Source organism: Coffea arabica, chromosome 11e, assembly GCF_036785885.1.
Source record: "Coffea arabica cultivar ET-39 chromosome 11e, Coffea Arabica ET-39 HiFi, whole genome shotgun sequence".
In the NCBI taxonomy this organism is placed as follows: Eukaryota; Viridiplantae; Streptophyta; class Magnoliopsida; order Gentianales; family Rubiaceae; genus Coffea; species Coffea arabica.
Genome location: NC_092331.1, coordinates 33,492,565 through 33,516,355, shown reverse-complemented (window position 1 = coordinate 33,516,355; position 23,791 = coordinate 33,492,565). Strand labels below are relative to the sequence as shown.

The 23,791-nt window shown below is 42.6% G+C and overlaps 44 non-coding genes across 44 annotated transcripts; all 44 read right to left on the bottom strand.

Moving 5' to 3' along the window:
• Nucleotides 1-262: 262 nt before the first annotated feature.
• On the bottom strand, nt 263-381 carry LOC140022631 (5S ribosomal RNA). The gene has a single exon (XR_011826612.1). It is a non-coding gene; the product is annotated as a 5S ribosomal RNA (ribosomal RNA).
• A 416-nt stretch (nt 382-797) lies between these two features.
• Nucleotides 798-916, bottom strand: LOC140023840 (5S ribosomal RNA). Its single transcript, XR_011827805.1, has one exon. It is a non-coding gene; the product is annotated as a 5S ribosomal RNA (ribosomal RNA).
• A 416-nt stretch (nt 917-1,332) lies between these two features.
• Nucleotides 1,333-1,451, bottom strand: LOC140023426 (5S ribosomal RNA). The gene has a single exon (XR_011827396.1). It is a non-coding gene; the product is annotated as a 5S ribosomal RNA (ribosomal RNA).
• A 410-nt stretch (nt 1,452-1,861) lies between these two features.
• LOC140024791 (5S ribosomal RNA) lies at nt 1,862-1,980 on the bottom strand. The gene has a single exon (XR_011828767.1). It is a non-coding gene; the product is annotated as a 5S ribosomal RNA (ribosomal RNA).
• A 416-nt stretch (nt 1,981-2,396) lies between these two features.
• LOC140023425 (5S ribosomal RNA) lies at nt 2,397-2,515 on the bottom strand. The gene has a single exon (XR_011827395.1). It is a non-coding gene; the product is annotated as a 5S ribosomal RNA (ribosomal RNA).
• Nucleotides 2,516-2,925: 410 nt separating this feature from the next.
• LOC140024790 (5S ribosomal RNA) lies at nt 2,926-3,044 on the bottom strand. Its single transcript, XR_011828766.1, has one exon. It is a non-coding gene; the product is annotated as a 5S ribosomal RNA (ribosomal RNA).
• A 751-nt stretch (nt 3,045-3,795) lies between these two features.
• On the bottom strand, nt 3,796-3,914 carry LOC140022630 (5S ribosomal RNA). The gene has a single exon (XR_011826611.1). It is a non-coding gene; the product is annotated as a 5S ribosomal RNA (ribosomal RNA).
• A 415-nt stretch (nt 3,915-4,329) lies between these two features.
• Nucleotides 4,330-4,448, bottom strand: LOC140022629 (5S ribosomal RNA). The gene has a single exon (XR_011826610.1). It is a non-coding gene; the product is annotated as a 5S ribosomal RNA (ribosomal RNA).
• A 416-nt stretch (nt 4,449-4,864) lies between these two features.
• LOC140032141 (5S ribosomal RNA) lies at nt 4,865-4,983 on the bottom strand. The gene has a single exon (XR_011836066.1). It is a non-coding gene; the product is annotated as a 5S ribosomal RNA (ribosomal RNA).
• A 416-nt stretch (nt 4,984-5,399) lies between these two features.
• LOC140022628 (5S ribosomal RNA) lies at nt 5,400-5,518 on the bottom strand. The gene has a single exon (XR_011826609.1). It is a non-coding gene; the product is annotated as a 5S ribosomal RNA (ribosomal RNA).
• A 417-nt stretch (nt 5,519-5,935) lies between these two features.
• LOC140022626 (5S ribosomal RNA) lies at nt 5,936-6,054 on the bottom strand. The gene has a single exon (XR_011826607.1). It is a non-coding gene; the product is annotated as a 5S ribosomal RNA (ribosomal RNA).
• A 415-nt stretch (nt 6,055-6,469) lies between these two features.
• Nucleotides 6,470-6,588, bottom strand: LOC140023975 (5S ribosomal RNA). Its single transcript, XR_011827941.1, has one exon. It is a non-coding gene; the product is annotated as a 5S ribosomal RNA (ribosomal RNA).
• Nucleotides 6,589-7,004: 416 nt separating this feature from the next.
• Nucleotides 7,005-7,123, bottom strand: LOC140031898 (5S ribosomal RNA). Its single transcript, XR_011835823.1, has one exon. It is a non-coding gene; the product is annotated as a 5S ribosomal RNA (ribosomal RNA).
• Nucleotides 7,124-7,539: 416 nt separating this feature from the next.
• Nucleotides 7,540-7,658, bottom strand: LOC140022625 (5S ribosomal RNA). Its single transcript, XR_011826606.1, has one exon. It is a non-coding gene; the product is annotated as a 5S ribosomal RNA (ribosomal RNA).
• Nucleotides 7,659-8,075: 417 nt separating this feature from the next.
• Nucleotides 8,076-8,194, bottom strand: LOC140022624 (5S ribosomal RNA). The gene has a single exon (XR_011826605.1). It is a non-coding gene; the product is annotated as a 5S ribosomal RNA (ribosomal RNA).
• A 416-nt stretch (nt 8,195-8,610) lies between these two features.
• LOC140022623 (5S ribosomal RNA) lies at nt 8,611-8,729 on the bottom strand. Its single transcript, XR_011826604.1, has one exon. It is a non-coding gene; the product is annotated as a 5S ribosomal RNA (ribosomal RNA).
• Nucleotides 8,730-9,145: 416 nt separating this feature from the next.
• On the bottom strand, nt 9,146-9,264 carry LOC140023855 (5S ribosomal RNA). Its single transcript, XR_011827820.1, has one exon. It is a non-coding gene; the product is annotated as a 5S ribosomal RNA (ribosomal RNA).
• Nucleotides 9,265-9,681: 417 nt separating this feature from the next.
• Nucleotides 9,682-9,800, bottom strand: LOC140022622 (5S ribosomal RNA). Its single transcript, XR_011826603.1, has one exon. It is a non-coding gene; the product is annotated as a 5S ribosomal RNA (ribosomal RNA).
• Nucleotides 9,801-10,216: 416 nt separating this feature from the next.
• LOC140022621 (5S ribosomal RNA) lies at nt 10,217-10,335 on the bottom strand. The gene has a single exon (XR_011826602.1). It is a non-coding gene; the product is annotated as a 5S ribosomal RNA (ribosomal RNA).
• Nucleotides 10,336-10,752: 417 nt separating this feature from the next.
• On the bottom strand, nt 10,753-10,871 carry LOC140022620 (5S ribosomal RNA). The gene has a single exon (XR_011826601.1). It is a non-coding gene; the product is annotated as a 5S ribosomal RNA (ribosomal RNA).
• Nucleotides 10,872-11,286: 415 nt separating this feature from the next.
• On the bottom strand, nt 11,287-11,405 carry LOC140022619 (5S ribosomal RNA). Its single transcript, XR_011826600.1, has one exon. It is a non-coding gene; the product is annotated as a 5S ribosomal RNA (ribosomal RNA).
• Nucleotides 11,406-11,821: 416 nt separating this feature from the next.
• On the bottom strand, nt 11,822-11,940 carry LOC140022618 (5S ribosomal RNA). Its single transcript, XR_011826599.1, has one exon. It is a non-coding gene; the product is annotated as a 5S ribosomal RNA (ribosomal RNA).
• A 416-nt stretch (nt 11,941-12,356) lies between these two features.
• On the bottom strand, nt 12,357-12,475 carry LOC140023282 (5S ribosomal RNA). Its single transcript, XR_011827252.1, has one exon. It is a non-coding gene; the product is annotated as a 5S ribosomal RNA (ribosomal RNA).
• A 416-nt stretch (nt 12,476-12,891) lies between these two features.
• LOC140022617 (5S ribosomal RNA) lies at nt 12,892-13,010 on the bottom strand. The gene has a single exon (XR_011826598.1). It is a non-coding gene; the product is annotated as a 5S ribosomal RNA (ribosomal RNA).
• Nucleotides 13,011-13,426: 416 nt separating this feature from the next.
• LOC140022615 (5S ribosomal RNA) lies at nt 13,427-13,545 on the bottom strand. The gene has a single exon (XR_011826596.1). It is a non-coding gene; the product is annotated as a 5S ribosomal RNA (ribosomal RNA).
• Nucleotides 13,546-13,961: 416 nt separating this feature from the next.
• LOC140022614 (5S ribosomal RNA) lies at nt 13,962-14,080 on the bottom strand. Its single transcript, XR_011826595.1, has one exon. It is a non-coding gene; the product is annotated as a 5S ribosomal RNA (ribosomal RNA).
• Nucleotides 14,081-14,496: 416 nt separating this feature from the next.
• LOC140022613 (5S ribosomal RNA) lies at nt 14,497-14,615 on the bottom strand. The gene has a single exon (XR_011826594.1). It is a non-coding gene; the product is annotated as a 5S ribosomal RNA (ribosomal RNA).
• Nucleotides 14,616-15,031: 416 nt separating this feature from the next.
• On the bottom strand, nt 15,032-15,150 carry LOC140022612 (5S ribosomal RNA). Its single transcript, XR_011826593.1, has one exon. It is a non-coding gene; the product is annotated as a 5S ribosomal RNA (ribosomal RNA).
• A 416-nt stretch (nt 15,151-15,566) lies between these two features.
• LOC140022611 (5S ribosomal RNA) lies at nt 15,567-15,685 on the bottom strand. The gene has a single exon (XR_011826592.1). It is a non-coding gene; the product is annotated as a 5S ribosomal RNA (ribosomal RNA).
• A 416-nt stretch (nt 15,686-16,101) lies between these two features.
• LOC140032610 (5S ribosomal RNA) lies at nt 16,102-16,220 on the bottom strand. The gene has a single exon (XR_011836535.1). It is a non-coding gene; the product is annotated as a 5S ribosomal RNA (ribosomal RNA).
• A 415-nt stretch (nt 16,221-16,635) lies between these two features.
• On the bottom strand, nt 16,636-16,754 carry LOC140022610 (5S ribosomal RNA). The gene has a single exon (XR_011826591.1). It is a non-coding gene; the product is annotated as a 5S ribosomal RNA (ribosomal RNA).
• A 416-nt stretch (nt 16,755-17,170) lies between these two features.
• LOC140022609 (5S ribosomal RNA) lies at nt 17,171-17,289 on the bottom strand. Its single transcript, XR_011826590.1, has one exon. It is a non-coding gene; the product is annotated as a 5S ribosomal RNA (ribosomal RNA).
• Nucleotides 17,290-17,705: 416 nt separating this feature from the next.
• Nucleotides 17,706-17,824, bottom strand: LOC140022608 (5S ribosomal RNA). Its single transcript, XR_011826589.1, has one exon. It is a non-coding gene; the product is annotated as a 5S ribosomal RNA (ribosomal RNA).
• A 416-nt stretch (nt 17,825-18,240) lies between these two features.
• On the bottom strand, nt 18,241-18,359 carry LOC140022607 (5S ribosomal RNA). Its single transcript, XR_011826588.1, has one exon. It is a non-coding gene; the product is annotated as a 5S ribosomal RNA (ribosomal RNA).
• A 416-nt stretch (nt 18,360-18,775) lies between these two features.
• On the bottom strand, nt 18,776-18,894 carry LOC140032609 (5S ribosomal RNA). Its single transcript, XR_011836534.1, has one exon. It is a non-coding gene; the product is annotated as a 5S ribosomal RNA (ribosomal RNA).
• A 416-nt stretch (nt 18,895-19,310) lies between these two features.
• Nucleotides 19,311-19,429, bottom strand: LOC140022606 (5S ribosomal RNA). Its single transcript, XR_011826587.1, has one exon. It is a non-coding gene; the product is annotated as a 5S ribosomal RNA (ribosomal RNA).
• Nucleotides 19,430-19,845: 416 nt separating this feature from the next.
• On the bottom strand, nt 19,846-19,964 carry LOC140022604 (5S ribosomal RNA). Its single transcript, XR_011826585.1, has one exon. It is a non-coding gene; the product is annotated as a 5S ribosomal RNA (ribosomal RNA).
• Nucleotides 19,965-20,380: 416 nt separating this feature from the next.
• Nucleotides 20,381-20,499, bottom strand: LOC140022603 (5S ribosomal RNA). The gene has a single exon (XR_011826584.1). It is a non-coding gene; the product is annotated as a 5S ribosomal RNA (ribosomal RNA).
• Nucleotides 20,500-20,915: 416 nt separating this feature from the next.
• Nucleotides 20,916-21,034, bottom strand: LOC140022602 (5S ribosomal RNA). The gene has a single exon (XR_011826583.1). It is a non-coding gene; the product is annotated as a 5S ribosomal RNA (ribosomal RNA).
• Nucleotides 21,035-21,450: 416 nt separating this feature from the next.
• Nucleotides 21,451-21,569, bottom strand: LOC140022601 (5S ribosomal RNA). Its single transcript, XR_011826582.1, has one exon. It is a non-coding gene; the product is annotated as a 5S ribosomal RNA (ribosomal RNA).
• Nucleotides 21,570-21,985: 416 nt separating this feature from the next.
• LOC140022600 (5S ribosomal RNA) lies at nt 21,986-22,104 on the bottom strand. Its single transcript, XR_011826581.1, has one exon. It is a non-coding gene; the product is annotated as a 5S ribosomal RNA (ribosomal RNA).
• A 416-nt stretch (nt 22,105-22,520) lies between these two features.
• On the bottom strand, nt 22,521-22,639 carry LOC140022599 (5S ribosomal RNA). The gene has a single exon (XR_011826580.1). It is a non-coding gene; the product is annotated as a 5S ribosomal RNA (ribosomal RNA).
• A 416-nt stretch (nt 22,640-23,055) lies between these two features.
• Nucleotides 23,056-23,174, bottom strand: LOC140024038 (5S ribosomal RNA). Its single transcript, XR_011828009.1, has one exon. It is a non-coding gene; the product is annotated as a 5S ribosomal RNA (ribosomal RNA).
• Nucleotides 23,175-23,590: 416 nt separating this feature from the next.
• On the bottom strand, nt 23,591-23,709 carry LOC140021903 (5S ribosomal RNA). Its single transcript, XR_011825885.1, has one exon. It is a non-coding gene; the product is annotated as a 5S ribosomal RNA (ribosomal RNA).
• Nucleotides 23,710-23,791: the final 82 nt, after the last annotated feature.

Below are 23,791 nucleotides of genomic sequence, written 5' to 3'. Positions count from 1 at the left end.
CCCCTGTTTTTTTCCATCATCCCGCAACTCTAAATTATCATGAAATCAATCCTTCACGCTTGCGCTGATACAGTTGCGCCGACAAATTTGAGCGACGATCCGGGCTTTGATCGAGCCGTACCGTTCCTGATTTGTCTCGCGCCTTCAGATCCGCCTTCATGCTTCGAGAAAAAGCAAAATATGAAGCAATCGTTCCGAAGGACCTAAATTACTACTGGATAAAGAACGAATAGGAAATTTGGATTTCGAAACAAAAAAGAGAGGGGTGCAACACGAGGACTTCCCAGGGGGTCACCAATCCAAGTACTACTCTCGCCCAAACACGCTTAATTTCGAAGTTCTGATGGGATCCGGTGCATTAGTGCTGGTATGATCGCACCCGCCATATTCCTTTCGCTTTATTCTTTTAAACTACCCCGTCCTGCGAAGCAGTGTGGCTTTTCTAGACCGAAATTCATTTTAAGCATCAATTCAAGCATTTTCCTATTATCCTTTTATTTATTTGCTTTCATAATTTTTTTTGTTATTGATTTGTCCCCTGTTTTTTTCCATCATCCCGCAACTCTACATTATCATGAAATCAATCCTTCACGCTTGCGCTGATACATTTGCGCCGACAAATTTGAGCGACGATCCGGGCTTTGATCGAGCCGTACCGTTCCTGATTTGTCTCGCGCCTTCAGATCCTCCTTCACGCTTCGACAAGAAGCAAAATATTAAGCAATCGTTCCGACGGAGCTAAATTACTACAGGATAAAGAACGAATAGGAAATTTGGATTTCGAAACAAAAAAGAGAGGGGTGCAACACGAGGACTTCCCAGGGGGTCACCAATCCAAGTACTACTCTCGCCCAAACACGCTTAATTTCGAAGTTCTGATGGGATCCGGTGCATTAGTGCTGGTATTATCGCACCCGCCATATTTCTTTCGCTTTATTCTTTTAAACTACCCCGTCCTGCGAAGCAGTGTGGCTTTTCTAGACCGAAATTCATTTTAAGCGTCAATTCAAGCATTTTCCTATTATCCTTTTATTTATTTGCTTTCATATTTTTTTTTGTTATTGATTTGCCCCCTGTTTTTTTCCATCATCCCGCAACTCTAAATTATCATGAAATCAATCCTTCACGCTTGCGCTGATACATTTGCGCCGATAAATTTGAGCGACGATCCGGGCTTTGATCGAGCCGTACCGTTCCTGATTTGTCTCGCGCCTTCAGATCCGCCTTCATGCTTCGAAAAGAAGCAAAATATAAAGCAATCGTTCCGAAGGACCTAAATTACTACAGGATAAAGAACGAATAGAAAATTTGAATTTCGAAACAAAAAAGAGAGGGGTGCAACAAGAGGAATTCCCAGGGGGTCACCCATCCTAATACTGCTCACGCCCAAGCACGCTTAACTTCGGAGTTCTGATGGGATACGGTGCATTAGTGCTGGTATGATCGCACCCACAACGTTCCTTTCGCTTTATTCTTTTAAACTACCCCGTCCAGCGAAGCAATGTGGCTTTTCTAGACCGGAATTCATTTTAAGCGTCAATTGAAGCATTTTCCTCTTATGCATTTATTTATTTACTTTATATTTTTTTGTTATTGATTTGCACCCTGTTTTTTTTCATCATCCCGCAACTCTAAATTATCATGAAATCAATCCTTCACGCTTGCGGTGATACATTTGCGCCGACAAATTTGAGCGACGATCCGGGCTTTGATCGAGCCGTACCGTTCCTGATTTGTCTCGCGCCTTCAGATCCTCCTTCACGCTTCGACAAGAAGCAAAATATTAAGCAATCGTTCCGACGGAGCTAAATTACTACTGGATAAAGAACGAAGAAATTTGGATTTCGAAACAAAAAAGAGAGGGGTGCAACACGAGGACTTCCCAGGGGGTCACCAATCCAAGTACTACTCTCCCCCAAACACGCTTAATTTCGAAGTTCTGATGGGATCCGGTGCATTAGTGCTGGTATGATCGCACCCGCCATATTCCTTTCGCTTTATTCTTTTAAACTACCCCGTCCTGCGAAGCAGTGTGGCTTTTCTAGACCGAAATTCATTTTAAGCGTCAATTCAAGCATTTTCCTATTATCCTTTTATTTATTTGCTTTCATATTTTTTTTTGTTATTGATTTGCCCCCTGTTTTTTTCCATCATCCCGCAACTCTAAATTATCATGAAATCAATCCTTCACGCTTGCGCTGATACATTTGCGCCGATAAATTTGAGCGACGATCCGGGCTTTGATCGAGCCGTACCGTTCCTGATTTGTCTCGCGCCTTCAGATCCGCCTTCATGCTTCGAGAAGAAGCAAAATATAAAGCAATCGTTCCGAAGGACCTAAATTACTACAGGATAAAGAACGAATAGAAAATTTGAATTTCGAAACAAAAAAGAGAGGGGTGCAACAAGAGGAATTCCCAGGGGGTCACCCATCCTAATACTGCTCACGCCCAAGCACGCTTAACTTCGGAGTTCTGATGGGATACGGTGCATTAGTGCTGGTATGATCGCACCCACAACGTTCCTTTCGCTTTATTCTTTTAAACTACCCCGTCCAGCGAAGCAATGTGGCTTTTCTAGACCGGAATTCATTTTAAGCGTCAATTGAAGCATTTTCCTCTTATGCATTTATTTATTTACTTTATATTTTTTTGTTATTGATTTGCACCCTGTTTTTTTTCATCATCCCGCAACTCTAAATTATCATGAAATCAATCCTTCACGCTTGCGGTGATACATTTGCGCCGACAAATTTGAGCGACGATCCGGGCTTTGATCGAGCCGTACCGTTCCTGATTTGTCTCGCGCCTTCAGATCCTCCTTCACGCTTCGACAAGAAGCAAAATATTAAGCAATCGTTCCGACGGAGCTAAATTACTACTGGATAAAGAACGAAGAAATTTGGATTTCGAAACAAAAAAGAGAGGGGTGCAACACGAGGACTTCCCAGGGGGTCACCAATCCAAGTACTACTCTCCCCCAAACACGCTTAATTTCGAAGTTCTGATGGGATCCGGTGCATTAGTGCTGGTATGATCGCACCCGCCATATTCCTTTCGCTTTATTCTTTTAAACTACCCCGTCCTGCGAAGCAGTGTGGCTTTTCTAGACCGAAATTCATTTTAAGCGTCAATTCAAGCATTTTCCTATTATCCTTTTATTTATTTGCTTTCATAATTTTTTTTATATTGATTTGCCCCCTGTTTTTTTCCATCATCCCGCAACTCTAAATTATCATGAAATCAATCCTTCACGCTTGCGCTGATACATTTGCGCCGACAAATTTGAGCGACGATTCGGGCTTTGATCGAGCCGTACCGTTCCTGATTTGTCTCGCTTCAGATCCGCCTTCATGCTTCGAGAAGAAGCAAAATATAAAGCAATCGATCCGAAGGACCTAAATTACTACAGGATAAAGAACGAATAGAAAATTTGAATTTCGAAACAAAAAAGAGAGGGGTGCAACAAGAGGACTTCCCAGGGGGTCACCCATCCTAGTACTACTCTCGCCCAAGCATGCTTAACTTCGGGTCACCCTGTTTTTTTCCATCATCCCGCAACTCTACATTATCATGAAATCAATCCTTCACGCTTGCGCTGATACATTTGCGCCGACAAATTTGAGCGACGATCCGGGCTTTGATCGAGCCGTACCGTTCCTGATTTGTCTCGCGCCTTCAGATCCTCCTTCACGCTTCGACAAGAAGCAAAATATTAAGCAATCGTTCCGACGGAGCTAAATTACTACAGGATAAAGAACGAATAGGAAATTTGGATTTCGAAACAAAAAAGAGAGGGGTGCAACACGAGGACTTCCCAGGGGGTCACCAATCCAAGTACTACTCTCGCCCAAACACGCTTAATTTCGAAGTTCTGATGGGATCCGGTGCATTAGTGCTGGTATGATCGCACCCGCCATATTCCTTTCGCTTTATTCTTTTAAACTACCCCGTCCTGCGAAGCAGTGTGGCTTTTCTAGACCGAAATTCATTTTAAGCGTCAATTCAAGCATTTTCCTATTATCCTTTTATTTATTTGCTTTCATAATTTTTTTTATATTGATTTGCCCCCTGTTTTTTTCCATCATCCCGCAACTCTAAATTATCATGAAATCAATCCTTCACGCTTGCGCTGATACAGTTGCGCCGACAAATTTGAGCGACGATCCGGGCTTTGATCGAGCCGTACCGTTCCTGATTTGTCTCGCGCCTTCAGATCCGCCTTCATGCTTCGAGAAGAAGCAAAATATGAAGCAATCGTTCCGAAGGACCTAAATTACTACTGGATAAAGAACGAATAGGAAATTTGGATTTCGAAACAAAAAAGAGAGGGGTGCAACACGAGGACTTCCCAGGGGGTCACCAATCCAAGTACTACTCTCGCCCAAACACGCTTAATTTCGAAGTTCTGATGGGATCCGGTGCATTAGTGCTGGTATGATCGCACCCGCCATATTCCTTTCGCTTTATTCTTTTAAACTACCCCGTCCTGCGAAGCAGTGTGGCTTTTCTAGACCGAAATTCATTTTAAGCGTCAATTCAAGCATTTTCCTATTATCCTTTTATTTATTTGCTTTCATATTTTTTTTTGTTATTGATTTGCCCCCTGTTTTTTTCCATCATCCCGCAACTCTAAATTATCATGAAATCAATCCTTCACGCTTGCGCTGATACATTTGCGCCGACAAATTTGAGCGACGATCCGGGCTTTGATCGAGCCGTACCGTTCCTGATTTGTCTCGCGCCTTCAGATCCTCCTTCACGCTTCGACAAGAAGCAAAATATTAAGCAATCGTTCCGACGGAGCTAAATTACTACAGGATAAAGAACGAATAGGAAATTTGGATTTCGAAACAAAAAAAAGAGGGATGCAACAAGAGGAATTCCCAGGGGGTCACCCATCCTAGTACTACTCTCGCCCAAGCATGCTTAACTTCGGAGTTCTGATGGGATCCGGTGCATTAGTGCTGGTATGATCGCACCCGCCATGTTCCTTTCGCTTTATTCTTTTAAACCATCCCGTCCTGCGAAGCAGTGTGGCTTTTCTAGACCGAAATTCATTTTAAGCGTCAATTCAAGCATTTTTCTCTTACCCTTTTGTTTATTTGCTTTCATATTTTTTTTTGTTATTGATTTGCCCCCTGTTTTTTTCCATCATCCCGCAACTCTAAATTATCATGAAATCAATCCTTCACGCTTGCGCTGATACATTTGCGCCGACAAATTTGAGCGACGATCCGGGCTTTGATCGAACCGTACCGTTCCTGATTTGTCTCGCGCCTTCAGATCCTCCTTCACACTTCGACAAGAAGCAAAATATTAAGCAATCGTTCCGACGGAGCTAAATTACTACTGGATAAAGAACGAATAGGAAATTTGGATTTCGAAACAAAAAAGAGAGGGGTGCAACACGAGGACTTCCCAGGGGGTCACCAATCCAAGTACTACTCTCGCCCAAACACGCTTAATTTCGAAGTTCTGATGGGATCCGGTGCATTAGTGCTGGTATGATCGCACCCGCCATATTCCTTTCGCTTTATTCTTTTAAACTACCCCGTCCTGCGAAGCAGTGTGGCTTTTCTAGACCGAAATTCATTTTAAGCGTCAATTCAAGCATTTTCCTATTATCCTTTTATTTATTTGCTTTCATATTTTTTTTTTGTTATTGATTTGCCCCCTGTTTTTTTCCATCATCCCGCAACTCTAAATTATCATGAAATCAATCCTTCACGCTTGCGGTGATACATTTGCGCCGACAAATTTGAGCGACGATCCGGGCTTTGATCGAGCCGTACCGTTCCTGATTTGTCTCGCGCCTTCAGATCCTCCTTCACGCTTCGACAAGAAGCAAAATATTAAGCAATCGTTCCGACAGAGCTAAATTACTACAGGATAAAGAACGAATAGGAAATTTGGATTTCGAAACAAAAAAGAGAGGGGTGCAACACGAGGACTTCCCAGGGGGTCACCAATCCAAGTACTACTCTCGCCCAAACACGCTTAATTTCGAAGTTCTGATGGGATCCGGTGCATTAGTGCTGGTATGATCGCACCCGCCATATTCCTTTCGCTTTATTCTTTTAAACTACCCCGTCCTGCGAAGCATTGTGGCTTTTCTAGACCGAAATTCATTTTAAGCGTCAATTCAAGCATTTTCCTATTATCCTTTTATTTATTTGCTTTCATAATTTTTTTTATATTGATTTGCCCCCTGTTTTTTTCCATCATCCCGCAACTCTAAATTATCATGAAATCAATCCTTCACGCTTGCGCTGATACATTTGCGCCGACAAATTTGAGCGACGATCCGGGCTTTGATCGAGCCGTACCGTTCCTGATTTGTCTCGCGCCTTCAGATCCTCCTTCACGCTTCGACAAGAAGCAAAATATTAAGCAATCGTTCCGACAGAGCTAAATTACTACAGGATAAAGAACGAATAGGAAATTTGGATTTCGAAACAAAAAAGAGAGGGGTGCAACACGAGAACTTCCCAGGGGGTCACCAATCCAAGTACTACTCTCGCCCAAACACGCTTAATTTCGAAGTTCTGAGGGGATCCGGTGCATTAGTGCTGGTATGATCGCACCCGCCATATTCCTTTCGCTTTATTCTTTTAAACTACCCCGTCCTGCGAAGCAGTGTGGCTTTTCTAGACCGAAATTCATTTTAAGCGTCAATTCAAGCATTTTCCTATTATCCTTTTATTTATTTGCTTTCATATTTTTTTTTGTTATTGATTTGCCCCCTGTTTTTTTCCATCATCCCGCAACTCTAAATTATCATGAAATCAATCCTTCACGCTTGCGCTGATACATTTGCGCCGACAAATTTGAGCGACGATCCGGGCTTTGATCGAGCCGTACCGTTCCTGATTTGTCTCGCGCCTTCAGATCCTCCTTCACGCTTCGACAAGAAGCAAAATATTAAGCAATCGTTCCGACGGAGCTAAATTACTACAGGATAAAGAACGAATAGGAAATTTGGATTTCGAAACAAAAAAAAGAGGGGTGCAACAAGAGGAATTCCCAGGGGGTCACCCATCCTAGTACTACTCTCGCCCAAGCATGCTTAACTTCGGAGTTCTGATGGGATCCGGTGCATTAGTGCTGGTATGATCGCACCCGCCATGTTCCTTTCGCTTTATTCTTTTAAACCATCCCGTCCTGCGAAGCAGTGTGGCTTTTCTAGACCGAAATTCATTTTAAGCGTCAATTCAAGCATTTTTCTCTTACCCTTTTGTTTATTTGCTTTCATATTTTTTTTTGTTATTGATTTGCCCCCTGTTTTTTTCCATCATCCCGCAACTCTAAATTATCATGAAATCAATCCTTCACGCTTGCGGTGATACATTTGCGCCGACAAATTTGAGCGACGATCCGGGCTTTGATCGAACCGTACCGTTCCTGATTTGTCTCGCGCCTTCAGATCCTCCTTCACACTTCGACAAGAAGCAAAATATTAAGCAATCGTTCCGACGGAGCTAAATTACTACTGGATAAAGAACGAATAGGAAATTTGGATTTCGAAACAAAAAAGAGAGGGGTGCAACACGAGGACTTCCCAGGGGGTCACCAATCCAAGTACTACTCTCGCCCAAACACGCTTAATTTCGAAGTTCTGATGGGATCCGGTGCATTAGTGCTGGTATGATCGCACCCGCCATATTCCTTTCGCTTTATTCTTTTAAACTACCCCGTCCTGCGAAGCAGTGTGGCTTTTCTAGACCGAAATTCATTTTAAGCGTCAATTCAAGCATTTTCCTATTATCCTTTTATTTATTTGCTTTCATATTTTTTTTTTGTTATTGATTTGCCCCCTGTTTTTTTCCATCATCCCGCAACTCTAAATTATCATGAAATCAATCCTTCACGCTTGCGCTGATACATTTGCGCCGACAAATTTGAGCGACGATCCGGGCTTTGATCGAGCCGTACCGTTCCTGATTTGTCTCGTCCCTTCAGATCCTCCTTCACGCTTCGACAAGAAGCAAAATATTAAGCAATCGTTCCGACAGAGCTAAATTACTACAGGATAAAGAACGAATAGGAAATTTGGATTTCGAAACAAAAAAGAGAGGGGTGCAACACGAGGACTTCCCAGGGGGTCACCAATCCAAGTACTACTCTCGCCCAAACACGCTTAATTTCGAAGTTCTGATGGGATCCGGTGCATTAGTGCTGGTATGATCGCACCCGCCATATTTCTTTCGCTTTATTCTTTTAAACTACCCCGTCCTGCGAAGCAGTGTGGCTTTTCTAGACCGAAATTCATTTTAAGCGTCAATTCAAGCATTTTCCTATTATCCTTTTATTTATTTGCTTTCATATTTTTTTTTGTTATTGATTTGCCCCCTGTTTTTTTCCATCATCCCGCAACTCTAAATTATCATGAAATCAATCATTCACGCTTGCGCTGATACATTTGCGCCGACAAATTTGAGCGACGATCCGGGCTTTGATCGAGCCGTACCGTTCCTGATTTGTCTCGCGCCTTCAGATCCTCCTTCACGCTTCGACAAGAAGCAAAATATTAAGCAATCGTTCCGACGGAGCTAAATTACTACAGGATAAAGAACGAATAGGAAATTTGGATTTCGAAACAAAAAAGAGAGGGGTGCAACACGAGGACTTCCCAGGGGGTCACCAATCCAAGTACTACTCTCGCCCAAACACGCTTAATTTCGAAGTTCTGATGGGATCCGGTGCATTAGTGCTGGTATGATCGCACCCGCCATATTCCTTTTGCTTTATTCTTTTAAACTACCCCGTCCTGCGAAGCAGTGTGGCTTTTCTAGACCGAAATTCATTTTAAGCTTCAATTCAAGCATTTTTCTCTTACCCTTTAGTTTATTTGCTTTCATATTTTTTTTTGTTATTGATTTGCCCCCTGTTTTTTTCCATCATCCCGCAACTCTAAATTATCATGAAATCAATCCTTCACGCTTGCGCTAATACATTTGCGCCGACAAATTTGAGCGACGATCCGGGCTTTGATCGAACCGTACCGTTCCTGATTTGTCTCGCGCCTTCAGATCCTCCTTCACACTTCGACAAGAAGCAAAATATTAAGCAATCGTTCCGACGGAGCTAAATTACTACTGGATAAAGAACGAATAGGAAATTTGGATTTCGAAACAAAAAAGAGAGGGGTGCAACACGAGGACTTCACAGGGGGTCACCAATCCAAGTACTACTCTCGCCCAAACACGCTTAATTTCGAAGTTCTGATGGGATCCGGTGCATTAGTGCTGGTATGATCGCACCCGCCATATTCCTTTCGCTTTATTCTTTTAAACTACCCCGTCCTGCGAAGCAGTGTGGCTTTTCTAGACCGAAATTCATTTTAAGCGTCAATTCAAGCATTTTCCTATTATCCTTTTATTTATTTGCTTTCATATTTTTTTTTTGTTATTGATTTGCCCCCTGTTTTTTTCCATCATCCCGCAACTCTAAATTATCATGAAATCAATCCTTCACGCTTGCGCTGATACATTTGCGCCGACAAATTTGAGCGACGATCCGGGCTTTGATCGAGCCGTACCGTTCCTGATTTGTCTCGCGCCTTCAGATCCTCCTTCACGCTTCGACAAGAAGCAAAATATTAAGCAATCGTTCCGACAGAGCTAAATTACTACAGGATAAAGAACGAATAGGAAATTTGGATTTCGAAACAAAAAAGAGAGGGGTGCAACACGAGGACTTCCCAGGGGGTCACCAATCCAAGTACTACTCTCGCCCAAACACGCTTAATTTCGAAGTTCTGATGGGATCCGGTGCATTAGTGCTGGTATGATCGCACCCGCCATATTTCTTTCGCTTTATTCTTTTAAACTACCCCGTCCTGCGAAGCAGTGTGGCTTTTCTAGACCGAAATTCATTTTAAGCGTCAATTCAAGCATTTTCCTATTATCCTTTTATTTATTTGCTTTCATATTTTTTTTTGTTATTGATTTGCCCCCTGTTTTTTTCCATCATCCCGCAACTCTAAATTATCATGAAATCAATCATTCACGCTTGCGCTGATACATTTGCGCCGACAAATTTGAGCGACGATCCGGGCTTTGATCGAGCCGTACCGTTCCTGATTTGTCTCGCGCCTTCAGATCCTCCTTCACGCTTCGACAAGAAGCAAAATATTAAGCAATCGTTCCGACGGAGCTAAATTACTACAGGATAAAGAACGAATAGGAAATTTGGATTTCGAAACAAAAAAGAGAGGGGTGCAACACGAGGACTTCCCAGGGGGTCACCAATCCAAGTACTACTCTCGCCCAAACACGCTTAATTTCGAAGTTCTGATGGGATCCGGTGCATTAGTGCTGGTATGATCGCACCCGCCATATTCCTTTCGCTTTATTCTTTTAAACTACCCCGTCCTGCGAAGCAGTGTGGCTTTTCTAGACCGAAATTCATTTTAAGCGTCAATTCAAGCATTTTCCTATTATCCTTTTATTTATTTGCTTTCATATTTTTTTTTTGTTATTGATTTGCCCCCTGTTTTTTTCCATCATCCCGCAACTCTAAATTATCATGAAATCAATCCTTCACGCTTGCGGTGATACATTTGCGCCGACAAATTTGAGCGACGATCCGGGCTTTGATCGAGCCGTACCGTTCCTGATTTGTCTCGCGCCTTCAGATCCTCCTTCACGCTTCGACAAGAAGCAAAATATTAAGCAATCGTTCCGACAGAGCTAAATTACTACAGGATAAAGAACGAATAGGAAATTTGGATTTCGAAACAAAAAAGAGAGGGGTGCAACACGAGGACTTCCCAGGGGGTCACCAATCCAAGTACTACTCTCGCCCAAACACGCTTAATTTCGAAGTTCTGATGGGATCCGGTGCATTAGTGCTGGTATGATCGCACCCGCCATATTCCTTTCGCTTTATTCTTTTAAACTACCCCGTCCTGCGAAGCATTGTGGCTTTTCTAGACCGAAATTCATTTTAAGCGTCAATTCAAGCATTTTCCTATTATCCTTTTATTTATTTGCTTTCATAATTTTTTTTATATTGATTTGCCCCCTGTTTTTTTCCATCATCCCGCAACTCTAAATTATCATGAAATCAATCCTTCACGCTTGCGCTGATACATTTGCGCCGACAAATTTGAGCGACGATCCGGGCTTTGATCGAGCCGTACCGTTCCTGATTTGTCTCGCGCCTTCAGATCCTCCTTCACGCTTCGACAAGAAGCAAAATATTAAGCAATCGTTCCGACAGAGCTAAATTACTACAGGATAAAGAACGAATAGGAAATTTGGATTTCGAAACAAAAAAGAGAGGGGTGCAACACGAGGACTTCCCAGGGGGTCACCAATCCAAGTACTACTCTCGCCCAAACACGCTTAATTTCGAAGTTCTGATGGGATCCGGTGCATTAGTGCTGGTATGATCGCACCCGCCATATTCCTTTCGCTTTATTCTTTTAAACTACCCCGTCCTGCGAAGCAGTGTGGCTTTTCTAGACCGAAATTCATTTTAAGCGTCAATTCAAGCATTTTCCTATTATCCTTTTATTTATTTGCTTTCATATTTTTTTTTGTTATTGATTTGCCCCCTGTTTTTTTCCATCATCCCGCAACTCTAAATTATCATGAAATCAATCATTCACGCTTGCGCTGATACATTTGCGCAGACAAATTTGAGCGACGATCCGGGCTTTGATCGAGCCGTACCGTTCCTGATTTGTCTCGCGCCTTCAGATCCTCCTTCACACTTCGACAAGAAGCAAAATATTAAGCAATCGTTCCGACGGAGCTAAATTACTACTGGATAAAGAACGAATAGGAAATTTGGATTTCGAAACAAAAAAGAGAGGGGTGCAACACGAGGACTTCCCAGGGGGTCACCAATCCAAGTACTACTCTCGCCCAAACACGCTTAATTTCGAAGTTCTGATGGGATCCGGTGCATTAGTGCTGGTATGATCGCACCCGCCATATTCCTTTCGCTTTATTCTTTTAAACTACCCCGTCCTGCGAAGCAGTGTGGCTTTTCTAGACCGAAATTCATTTTAAGCGTCAATTCAAGCATTTTCCTATTATCCTTTTATTTATTTGCTTTCGTAATTTTTTTTGTTATTGATTTGCCCCCTATTTTTTTCCATCATCCCGCAACTCTACAATATCATGAAATCAATCCTTCACGCTTGCGCTGATACATTTGCGCCGACAAATTTGATCGACGATCCGGGCTTTGATCGAGCCGTACCGTTCCTGATTTGTATCGCGCCTTCAGATCCTCCTTCACCCTTCGACAAGAAGCAAAATATTAAGCAATCGTTCCGACGGAGCTAAATTACTACAGGATAAAGAACGAATACGAAATTTGGATTTCGAAACAAAAAAGAGAAGGGTGCAACACGAGGACTTCCCAGGGGGTCACCAATCCAAGTACTACTCTCGCCCAAACACGCTTAATTTCGAAGTTCTGATGGGATCCGGTGCATTAGTGCTGGTATGATCGCACCCGCCATATTCCTTTCGCTTTATTCTTTTAAACTACCCCGTCCTGCGAAGCAGTGTGGCTTTTCTAGACCGAAATTCATTTTAAGCGTCAATTCAAGCATTTTTCTCTTACCCTTTTGTTTATTTGCTTTCATATTTTTTTTTGTTATTGATTTGCCCCCTGTTTTTTTCCATCATCCCGCAACTCTAAATTATCATGAAATCAATCCTTCACGCTTGCGCTGATACATTTGCGCCGACAAATTTGAGCGACGATCCGGGCTTTGATCGAACCGTACCGTTCCTGATTTGTCTCGCGCCTTCAGATCCTCCTTCACACTTCGACAAGAAGCAAAATATTAAGCAATCGTTCCGACGGAGCTAAATTACTACAGGATAAAGAACGAATAGGAAATTTGGATTTCGAAACAAAAAAGAGAGGGGTGCAACACGAGGACTTCCCAGGGGGTCACCAATCCAAGTACTACTCTCGCCCAAACACGCTTAATTTCGAAGTTCTGATGGGATCCGGTGCATTAGTGCTGGTATGATCGCACCCGCCATATTTCTTTCGCTTTATTCTTTTAAACTACCCCGTCCTGCGAAGCAGTGTGGCTTTTCTAGACCGAAATTCATTTTAAGCGTCAATTCAAGCATTTTCCTATTATCCTTTTATTTATTTGCTTTCATATTTTTTTTTGTTATTGATTTGCCCCCTGTTTTTTTCCATCATCCCGCAACTCTAAATTATCATGAAATCAATCATTAACGCTTGCGCTGATACATTTGCGCCGACAAATTTGAGCGACGATCCGGGCTTTGATCGAGCCGTACCGTTCCTGATTTGTCTCGCGCCTTCAGATCCTCCTTCACGCTTCGACAAGAAGCAAAATATTAAGCAATCGTTCCGACGGAGCTAAATTACTACAGGATAAAGAACGAATAGGAAATTTGGATTTCGAAACAAAAAAGAGAGGGGTGCAACACGAGGACTTCCCAGGGGGTCACCAATCCAAGTACTACTCTCGCCCAAACACGCTTAATTTCGAAGTTCTGATGGGATCCGGTGCATTAGTGCTGGTATGATCGCACCCGCCATATTCCTTTCGCTTTATTCTTTTAAACTACCCCGTCCTGCGAAGCAGTGTGGCTTTTCTAGACCGAAATTCATTTTAAGCGTCAATTCAAGCATTTTCCTATTATCCTTTTATTTATTTGCTTTCATATTTTTTTTTGTTATTGATTTGCCCCCTGTTTTTTTCCATCATCCCGCAACTCTAAATTATCATGAAATCAATCATTCACGCTTGCGCTGATACATTTGCGCAGACAAATTTGAGCGACGATCCGGGCTTTGATCGAGCCGTACCGTTCCTGATTTGTCTCGCGCCTTCAGATCCTCCTTCACACTTCGACAAGAAGCAAAATATTAAGCAATCGTTCCGACGGAGCTAAATTACTACTGGATAAAGAATGAATAGGAAATTTGGATTTCGAAACAAAAAAGAGAGGGGTGCAACACGAGGACTTCCCAGGGGGTCACCAATCCAAGTACTACTCTCGCCCAAACACGCTTAATTTCGAAGTTCTGATGGGATCCGGTGCATTAGTGCTGGTATGATCGCACCCGCCATATTTCTTTCGCTTTATTCTTTTAAACTACCCCGTCCTGCGAAGCAGTGTGGCTTTTCTAGACCGAAATTCATTTTAAGCGTCAATTCAAGCATTTTCCTATTATCCTTTTATTTATTTGCTTTCATATTTTTTTTTGTTATTGATTTGCCCCCTGTTTTTTTCCATCATCCCGCAACTCTAAATTATCATGAAATCAATCATTCACGCTTGCGCTGATACATTTGCGCAGACAAATTTGAGCGACGATCCGGGCTTTGATCGAGCCGTACCGTTCCTGATTTGTCTCGCGCCTTCAGATCCTCCTTCACACTTCGACAAGAAGCAAAATATTAAGCAATCGTTCCGACGGAGCTAAATTACTACTGGATAAAGAATGAATAGGAAATTTGGATTTCGAAACAAAAAAGAGAGGGGTGCAACACGAGGACTTCCCAGGGGGTCACCAATCCAAGTACTACTCTCGCCCAAACACGCTTAATTTCGAAGTTCTGATGGGATCCGGTGCATTAGTGCTGGTATGATCGCACCCGCCATATTCCTTTCGCTTTATTCTTTTAAACTACCCCGTCCTGCGAAGCAGTGTGGCTTTTCTAGACCGAAATTCATTTTAAGCGTCAATTCAAGCATTTTCCTATTATCCTTTTATTTATTTGCTTTCGTAATTTTTTTTGTTATTGATTTGCCCCCTGTTTTTTTCCATCATCCCGCAACTCTACATTATCATGAAATCAATCCTTCACGCTTGCGCTGATACATTTGCGCCGACAAATTTGATCGACGATCCGGGCTTTGATCGAGCCGTACCGTTCCTGATTTGTATCGCGCCTTCAGATCCTCCTTCACCCTTCGACAAGAAGCAAAATATTAAGCAATCGTTCCGACGGAGCTAAATTACTACAGGATAAAGAACGAATACGAAATTTGGATTTCGAAACAAAAAAGAGAGGGGTGCAACACGAGGACTTCCCAGGGGGTCACCAATCCAAGTACTACTCTCGCCCAAACACGCTTAATTTCGAAGTTCTGATGGGATCCGGTGCATTAGTGCTGGTATGATCGCACCCGCCATATTCCTTTCGCTTTATTCTTTTAAACTACCCCGTCCTGCGAAGCAGTGTGGCTTTTCTAGACCGAAATTCATTTTAAGCGTCAATTCAAGCATTTTTCTCTTACCCTTTTGTTTATTTGCTTTCATATTTTTTTTTGTTATTGATTTGCCCCCTGTTTTTTTCCATCATCCCGCAACTCTAAATTATCATGAAATCAATCCTTCACGCTTGCGCTGATACATTTGCGCCGACAAATTTGAGCGACGATCCGGGCTTTGATCGAACCGTACCGTTCCTGATTTGTCTCGCGCCTTCAGATCCTCCTTCACACTTCGACAAGAAGCAAAATATTAAGCAATCGTTCCGACGGAGCTAAATTACTACAGGATAAAGAACGAATAGGAAATTTGGATTTCGAAACAAAAAAGAGAGGGGTGCAACACGAGGACTTCCCAGGGGGTCACCAATCCAAGTACTACTCTCGCCCAAACACGCTTAATTTCGAAGTTCTGATGGGATCCGGTGCATTAGTGCTGGTATGATCGCACCCGCCATATTTCTTTCGCTTTATTCTTTTAAACTACCCCGTCCTGCGAAGCAGTGTGGCTTTTCTAGACCGAAATTCATTTTAAGCGTCAATTCAAGCATTTTCCTATTATCCTTTTATTTATTTGCTTTCATATTTTTTTTTGTTATTGATTTGCCCCCTGTTTTTTTCCATCATCCCGCAACTCTAAATTATCATGAAATCAATCATTAACGCTTGCGCTGATACATTTGCGCCGACAAATTTGAGCGACGATCCGGGCTTTGATCGAGCCGTACCGTTCCTGATTTGTCTCGCGCCTTCAGATCCTCCTTCACGCTTCGACAAGAAGCAAAATATTAAGCAATCGTTCCGACGGAGCTAAATTACTACAGGATAAAGAACGAATAGGAAATTTGGATTTCGAAACAAAAAAGAGAGGGGTGCAACACGAGGACTTCCCAGGGGGTCACCAATCCAAGTACTACTCTCGCCCAAACACGCTTAATTTCGAAGTTCTGATGGGATCCGGTACATTAGTGCTGGTATGATCGCACCCGCCATATTCCTTTCGCTTTATTCTTTTAAACTACCCCGTCCTGCGAAGCAGTGTGGCTTTTCTAGACCGAAATTCATTTTAAGCGTCAATTCAAGCATTTTTCTCTTACCCTTTTGTTTATTTGCTTTCATTTTTTTTTTGTTATTGATTTGCCCCCTATTTTTTTTCATCATCCCGCAACTCTAAATTATCATGAAATCAATCCTTCATGCTTACGCTGATACATTTGCGCCGACAAATTTGAGCGACGATCCGGGCTTTGATCGAACCGTACCGTTCCTGATTTGTCTCGCGCCTTCAGATCCTCCTTCACACTTCGACAAGAAGCAAAATATTAAGCAATCGTTCCGACGGAGCTAAATTACTACTGGATAAAGAACGAATAGGAAATTTGGATTTCGAAACAAAAAAGAGAGGGGTGCAACACGAGGACTTCCCAGGGGGTCACCAATCCAAGTACTACTCTCGCCCAAACACGCTTAATTTCGAAGTTCTGATGGGATCCGGTGCATTAGTGCTGGTATGATCGCACCCGCCATATTCCTTTCGCTTTATTCTTTTAAACTACCCCGTCCTGCGAAGCAGTGTGGCTTTTCTAGACCGAAATTCATTTTAAGCGTCAATTCAAGCATTTTCCTATTATCCTTTTATTTATTTGCTTTCATATTTTTTTTTGTTATTGATTTGCCCCCTGTTTTTTTCCATCATCCCGCAACTCTAAATTATCATGAAATCAATCATTCACGCTTGCGCTGATACATTTGCGCAGACAAATTTGAGCGACGATCCGGGCTTTGATCGAGCCGTACCGTTCCTGATTTGTCTCGCGCCTTCAGATCCTCCTTCACACTTCGACAAGAAGCAAAATATTAAGCAATCGTTCCGACGGAGCTAAATTACTACTGGATAAAGAATGAATAGGAAATTTGGATTTCGAAACAAAAAAGAGAGGGGTGCAACACGAGGACTTCCCAGGGGGTCACCAATCCAAGTACTACTCTCGCCCAAACACGCTTAATTTCGAAGTTCTGATGGGATCCGGTGCATTAGTGCTGGTATGATCGCACCCGCCATATTCCTTTCGCTTTATTCTTTTAAACTACCCCGTCCTGCGAAGCAGTGTGGCTTTTCTAGACCGAAATTCATTTTAAGCGTCAATTCAAGCATTTTCCTATTATCCTTTTATTTATTTGCTTTCGTAATTTTTTTTGTTATTGATTTGCCCCCTGTTTTTTTCCATCATCCCGCAACTCTACATTATCATGAAATCAATCCTTCACGCTTGCGCTGATACATTTGCGCCGACAAATTTGATCGACGATCCGGGCTTTGATCGAGCCGTACCGTTCCTGATTTGTATCGCGCCTTCAGATCCTCCTTCACCCTTCGACAAGAAGCAAAATATTAAGCAATCGTTCCGACGGAGCTAAATTACTACAGGATAAAGAACGAATACGAAATTTGGATTTCGAAACAAAAAAGAGAGGGGTGCAACACGAGGACTTCCCAGGGGGTCACCAATCCAAGTACTACTCTCGCCCAAACACGCTTAATTTCGAAGTTCTGATGGGATCCGGTGCATTAGTGCTGGTATGATCGCACCCGCCATATTCCTTTCGCTTTATTCTTTTAAACTACCCCGTCCTGCGAAGCAGTGTGGCTTTTCTAGACCGAAATTCATTTTAAGCGTCAATTCAAGCATTTTTCTCTTACCCTTTTGTTTATTTGCTTTCATATTTTTTTTTGTTATTGATTTGCCCCCTGTTTTTTTCCATCATCCCGCAACTCTAAATTATCATGAAATCAATCCTTCACGCTTGCGCTGATACATTTGCGCCGACAAATTTGAGCGACGATCCGGGCTTTGATCGAACCGTACCGTTCCTGATTTGTCTCGCGCCTTCAGATCCTCCTTCACACTTCGACAAGAAGCAAAATATTAAGCAATCGTTCCGACGGAGCTAAATTACTACAGGATAAAGAACGAATAGGAAATTTGGATTTCGAAACAAAAAAGAGAGGGGTGCAACACGAGGACTTCCCAGGGGGTCACCAATCCAAGTACTACTCTCGCCCAAACACGCTTAATTTCGAAGTTCTGATGGGATCCGGTGCATTAGTGCTGGTATGATCGCACCCGCCATATTTCTTTCGCTTTATTCTTTTAAACTACCCCGTCCTGCGAAGCAGTGTGGCTTTTCTAGACCGAAATTCATTTTAAGCGTCAATTCAAGCATTTTCCTATTATCCTTTTATTTATTTGCTTTCATATTTTTTTTTGTTATTGATTTGCCCCCTGTTTTTTTCCATCATCCCGCAACTCTAAATTATCATGAAATCAATCATTAACGCTTGCGCTGATACATTTGCGCCGACAAATTTGAGCGACGATCCGGGCTTTGATCGAGCCGTACCGTTCCTGATTTGTCTCGCGCCTTCAGATCCTCCTTCACGCTTCGACAAGAAGCAAAATATTAAGCAATCGTTCCGACGGAGCTAAATTACTACAGGATAAAGAACGAATAGGAAATTTGGATTTCGAAACAAAAAAGAGAGGGGTGCAACACGAGGACTTCCCAGGGGGTCACCAATCCAAGTACTACTCTCGCCCAAACACGCTTAATTTCGAAGTTCTGATGGGATCCGGTACATTAGTGCTGGTATGATCGCACCCGCCATATTCCTTTCGCTTTATTCTTTTAAACTACCCCGTCCTGCGAAGCAGTGTGGCTTTTCTAGACCGAAATTCATTTTAAGCGTCAATTCAAGCATTTTTCTCTTACCCTTTTGTTTATTTGCTTTCATTTTTTTTTTTGTTATTGATTTGCCCCCTATTTTTTTTCATCATCCCGCAACTCTAAATTATCATGAAATCAATCCTTCATGCTTACGCTGATACATTTGCGCCGACAAATTTGAGCGACGATCCGGGCTTTGATCGAACCGTACCGTTCCTGATTTGTCTCGCGCCTTCAGATCCTCCTTCACACTTCGACAAGAAGCAAAATATTAAGCAATCGTTCCGACGGAGCTAAATTACTACTGGATAAAGAACGAATAGGAAATTTGGATTTCGAAACAAAAAAGAGAGGGGTGCAACACGAGGACTTCCCAGGGGGTCACCAATCCAAGTACTACTCTCGCCCAAACACGCTTAATTTCGAAGTTCTGATGGGATCCGGTGCATTAGTGCTGGTATGATCGCACCCGCCATATTCCTTTCGCTTTATTCTTTTAAACTACCCCGTCCTGCGAAGCAGTGTGGCTTTTCTAGACCGAAATTCATTTTAAGCGTCAATTCAAGCATTTTCCTATTATCCTTTTATTTATTTGCTTTCATATTTTTTTTTGTTATTGATTTGCCCCCTGTTTTTTTCCACCATCCCGCAACTCTAAATTATCATGAAATCAATCATTCACGCTTGCGCTGATACATTTGCGCCGACAAATTTGAGCGACGATCCGGGCTTTGATCGAGCCGTACCGTTCCTGATTTGTCTCGCGCCTTCAGATCTTCCTTCACACTTCGACAAGAAGCAAAATATTAAGCAATCGTTCCGACGGAGCAAAATTACTACTGGATAAAGAACGAATAGGAAATTTGGATTTCGAAACAAAAAAGAGAGGGGTGCAACACGAGGACTTCCCAGGGGGTCACCAATCCAAGTACTACTCTCGCCCAAACACGCTTAATTTCGAAGTTCTGATGGGATCCGGTGCATTAGTGCTGGTATGATCGCACCCGCCATATTCCTTTCGCTTTATTCTTTTAAACTACCCCGTCCTGCGAAGCAGTGTGGCTTTTCTAGACCGAAATTCATTTTAAGCGTCAATTCAAGCATTTTCCTATTATCCTTTTATTTATTTGCTTTCGTAATTTTTTTTGTTATTGATTTGCCCCCTGTTTTTTTCCATCATCCCGCAACTCTACATTATCATGAAATCAATCCTTCACGCTTGCGCTGATACATTTGCGCCGACAAATTTGATCGACGATCCGGGCTTTGATCGAGCCGTACCGTTCCTGATTTGTCTCGCGCCTTCAGATCCTCCTTCACCCTTCGACAAGAAGCAAAATATTAAGCAATCGTTCCGACGGAGCTAAATTACTACAGGATAAAGAACGAATACGAAATTTGGATTTCGAAACAAAAAAGAGAGGGGTGCAACACGAGGACTTCCCAGGGGGTCACCAATCCAAGTACTACTCTCGCCCAAACACGCTTAATTTCGAAGTTCTGATGGGATCCGGTGCATTAGTGCTGGTATGATCGCACCCGCCATATTCCTTTCGCTTTATTCTTTTAAACTACCCCGTCCTGCGAAGCAGTGTGGCTTTTCTAGACCGAAATTCATTTTAAGCGTCAATTCAAGCATTTTTCTCTTACCCTTTTGTTTATTTGCTTTCATATTTTTTTTTGTTATTGATTTGCCCCCTATTTTTTTTCATCATCCCGCAACTCTAAATTATCATGAAATCAATCCTTCATGCTTACGCTGATACATTTGCGCCGACAAATTTGAGCGACGATCCGGGCTTTGATCGAACCGTACCGTTCCTGATTTGTCTCGCGCCTTCAGATCCTCCTTCACACTTCGACAAGAAGCAAAATATTAAGCAATCGTTCCGACGGAGCTAAATTACTACTGGATAAAGAACGAATAGGAAATTTGGATTTCGAAACAAAAAAGAGAGGGGTGCAACACGAGGACTTCCCAGGGGGTCACCAATCCAAGTACTACTCTCGCCCAAACACGCTTAATTTCGAAGTTCTGATGGGATCCGGTGCATTAGTGCTGGTATGATCGCACCCGCCATATTCCTTTCGCTTTATTCTTTTAAACTACCCCGTCCTGCGAAGCAGTGTGGCTTTTCTAGACCGAAATTCATTTTAAGCGTCAATTCAAGCATTTTCCTATTATCCTTTTATTTATTTGCTTTCATATTTTTTTTTGTTATTGATTTGCCCCCTGTTTTTTTCCATCATCCCGCAACTCTAAATTATCATGAAATCAATCATTCACGCTTGCGCTGATACATTTGCGCCGACAAATTTGAGCGACGATCCGGGCTTTGATCGAGCCGTACCGTTCCTGATTTGTCTCGCGCCTTCAGATCCTCCTTCACACTTCGACAAGAAGCAAAATATTAAGCAATCGTTCCGACGGAGCAAAATTACTACTGGATAAAGAACGAATAGGAAATTTGGATTTCGAAACAAAAAAGAGAGGGGTGCAACACGAGGACTTCCCAGGGGGTCACCAATCCAAGTACTACTCTCGCCCAAACACGCTTAATTTCGAAGTTCTGATGGGATCCGGTGCATTAGTGCTGGTATGATCGCACCCGCCATATTCCTTTCGCTTTATTCTTTTAAACTACCCCGTCCTGCGAAGCAGTGTGGCTTTTCTAGACCGAAATTCATTTTAAGCGTCAATTCAAGCATTTTTCTCTTACCCTTTTGTTTATTTGCTTTCATATTTTTTTTTGTTATTGATTTGCCCCCTGTTTTTTTCCATCATCCCGCAACTCTAAATTATCATGAAATCAATCCTTCACGCTTGCGCTGATACATTTGCGCCGACAAATTTGAGCGACGATCCGGGCTTTGATCGAGCCGTACCGTTCCTGATTTGTCTCGCGCCTTCAGATCCTCCTTCACGCTTCGACAAGAAGCAAAATATTAAGCAATCGTTCCGACGGAGCTAAATTACTACTGGATAAAGAACGAATAGGAAATTTGGATTTCGAAACAAAAAAGAGAGGGGTGCAACACGAGGACTTCCCAGGGGGTCACCAATCCAAGTACTACTCTCGCCCAAACACGCTTAATTTCGAAGTTCTGATGGGATCCGGTGCATTAGTGCTGGTATGATCGCACCCGCCATATTCCTTTCGCTTTATTCTTTTAAACTACCCCGTCCTGCGAAGCAGTGTGGCTTTTCTAGACCGAAATTCATTTTAAGCGTCAATTCAAGCATTTTTCTCTTACCCTTTTGTTTATTTGCTTTCATATTTTTTTTTGTTATTGATTTGCCCCCTGTTTTTTTCCATCATCCCGCAACTCTAAATTATCATGAAATCAATCCTTCACGCTTGCGCTGATACATTTGCGCCGACAAATTTGAGCGACGATCCGGGCTTTGATCGAACCGTACCGTTCCTGATTTGTCTCGCGCCTTCAGATCCTCCTTCACACTTCGACAAGAAGCAAAATATTAAGCAATCGTTCCGACGGAGCTAAATTACTACTGGATAAAGAACGAATAGGAAATTTGGATTTCGAAACAAAAAAGAGAGGGGTGCAACACGAGGACTTCCCAGGGGGTCACCAATCCAAGTACTACTCTCGCCCAAACACGCTTAATTTCGAAGTTCTGATGGGATCCGGTGCATTAGTGCTGGTATGATCGCACCCGCCATATTCCTTTCGCTTTATTCTTTTAAACTACCCTGTCCTGCGAAGCAGTGTGGCTTTTCTAGACCGAAATTCATTTTAAGCGTCAATTCAAGCATTTTCCTATTATCCTTTTATTTATTTGCTTTCATATTTTTTTTTGTTATTGATTTGCCCCCTGTTTTTTTCCATCATCCCGCAACTCTAAATTATCATGAAATCAATCATTCACGCTTGCGCTGATACATTTGCGCCGACAAATTTGAGCGACGATCCGGGCTTTGATCGAGCCGTACCGTTCCTGATTTGTCTCGCGCCTTCAGATCCTCCTTCACGCTTCGACAAGAAGCAAAATATTAAGCAATCGTTCCGACGGAGCTAAATTACTACAGGATAAAGAACGAATAGGAAATTTGGATTTCGAAACAAAAAAGAGAGGGGTGCAACACGAGGACTTCCCAGGGGGTCACCAATCCAAGTACTACTCTCGGCCAAACACGCTTAATTTCGAAGTTCTGATGGGATCCGGTGCATTAGTGTTGGTATGATCGCACCCGCCATATTCCTTTCGCTTTATTCTTTTAAACTACCCCGTCCTGCGAAGCAGTGTGGCTTTTCTAGACCGAAATTCATTTTAAGCGTCAATTCAAGCATTTTTCTCTTACCCTTTTGTTTATTTGCTTTCATATTTTTTTTTGTTATTGATTTGCCCCCTGTTTTTTTCCATCATCCCGCAACTCTAAATTATCATGAAATCAATCCTTCACGCTTGCGCTGATACATTTGCGCCGACAAATTTGAGCGACGATCCGGGCTTTGATCGAACCGTACCGTTCCTGATTTGTCTCGCGCCTTCAGATCCTCCTTCACACTTCGACAAGAAGCAAAATATTAAGCAATCGTTCCGACGGAGCTAAATTACTACTGGATAAAGAACGAATAGGAAATTTGGATTTCGAAACAAAAAAGAGAGGGGTGCAACACGAGGACTTCCCAGGGGGTCACCAATCCAAGTACTACTCTCGCCCAAACACGCTTAATTTCGAAGTTCTGATGGGATCCGGTGCATTAGTGCTGGTATGGTCGCACCCGCCATATTCCTTTCGCTTTATTCTTTTAAACTACCCCGTCCTGCGAAGCAGTGTGGCTTTTCTAGACCGAAATTCATTTTAA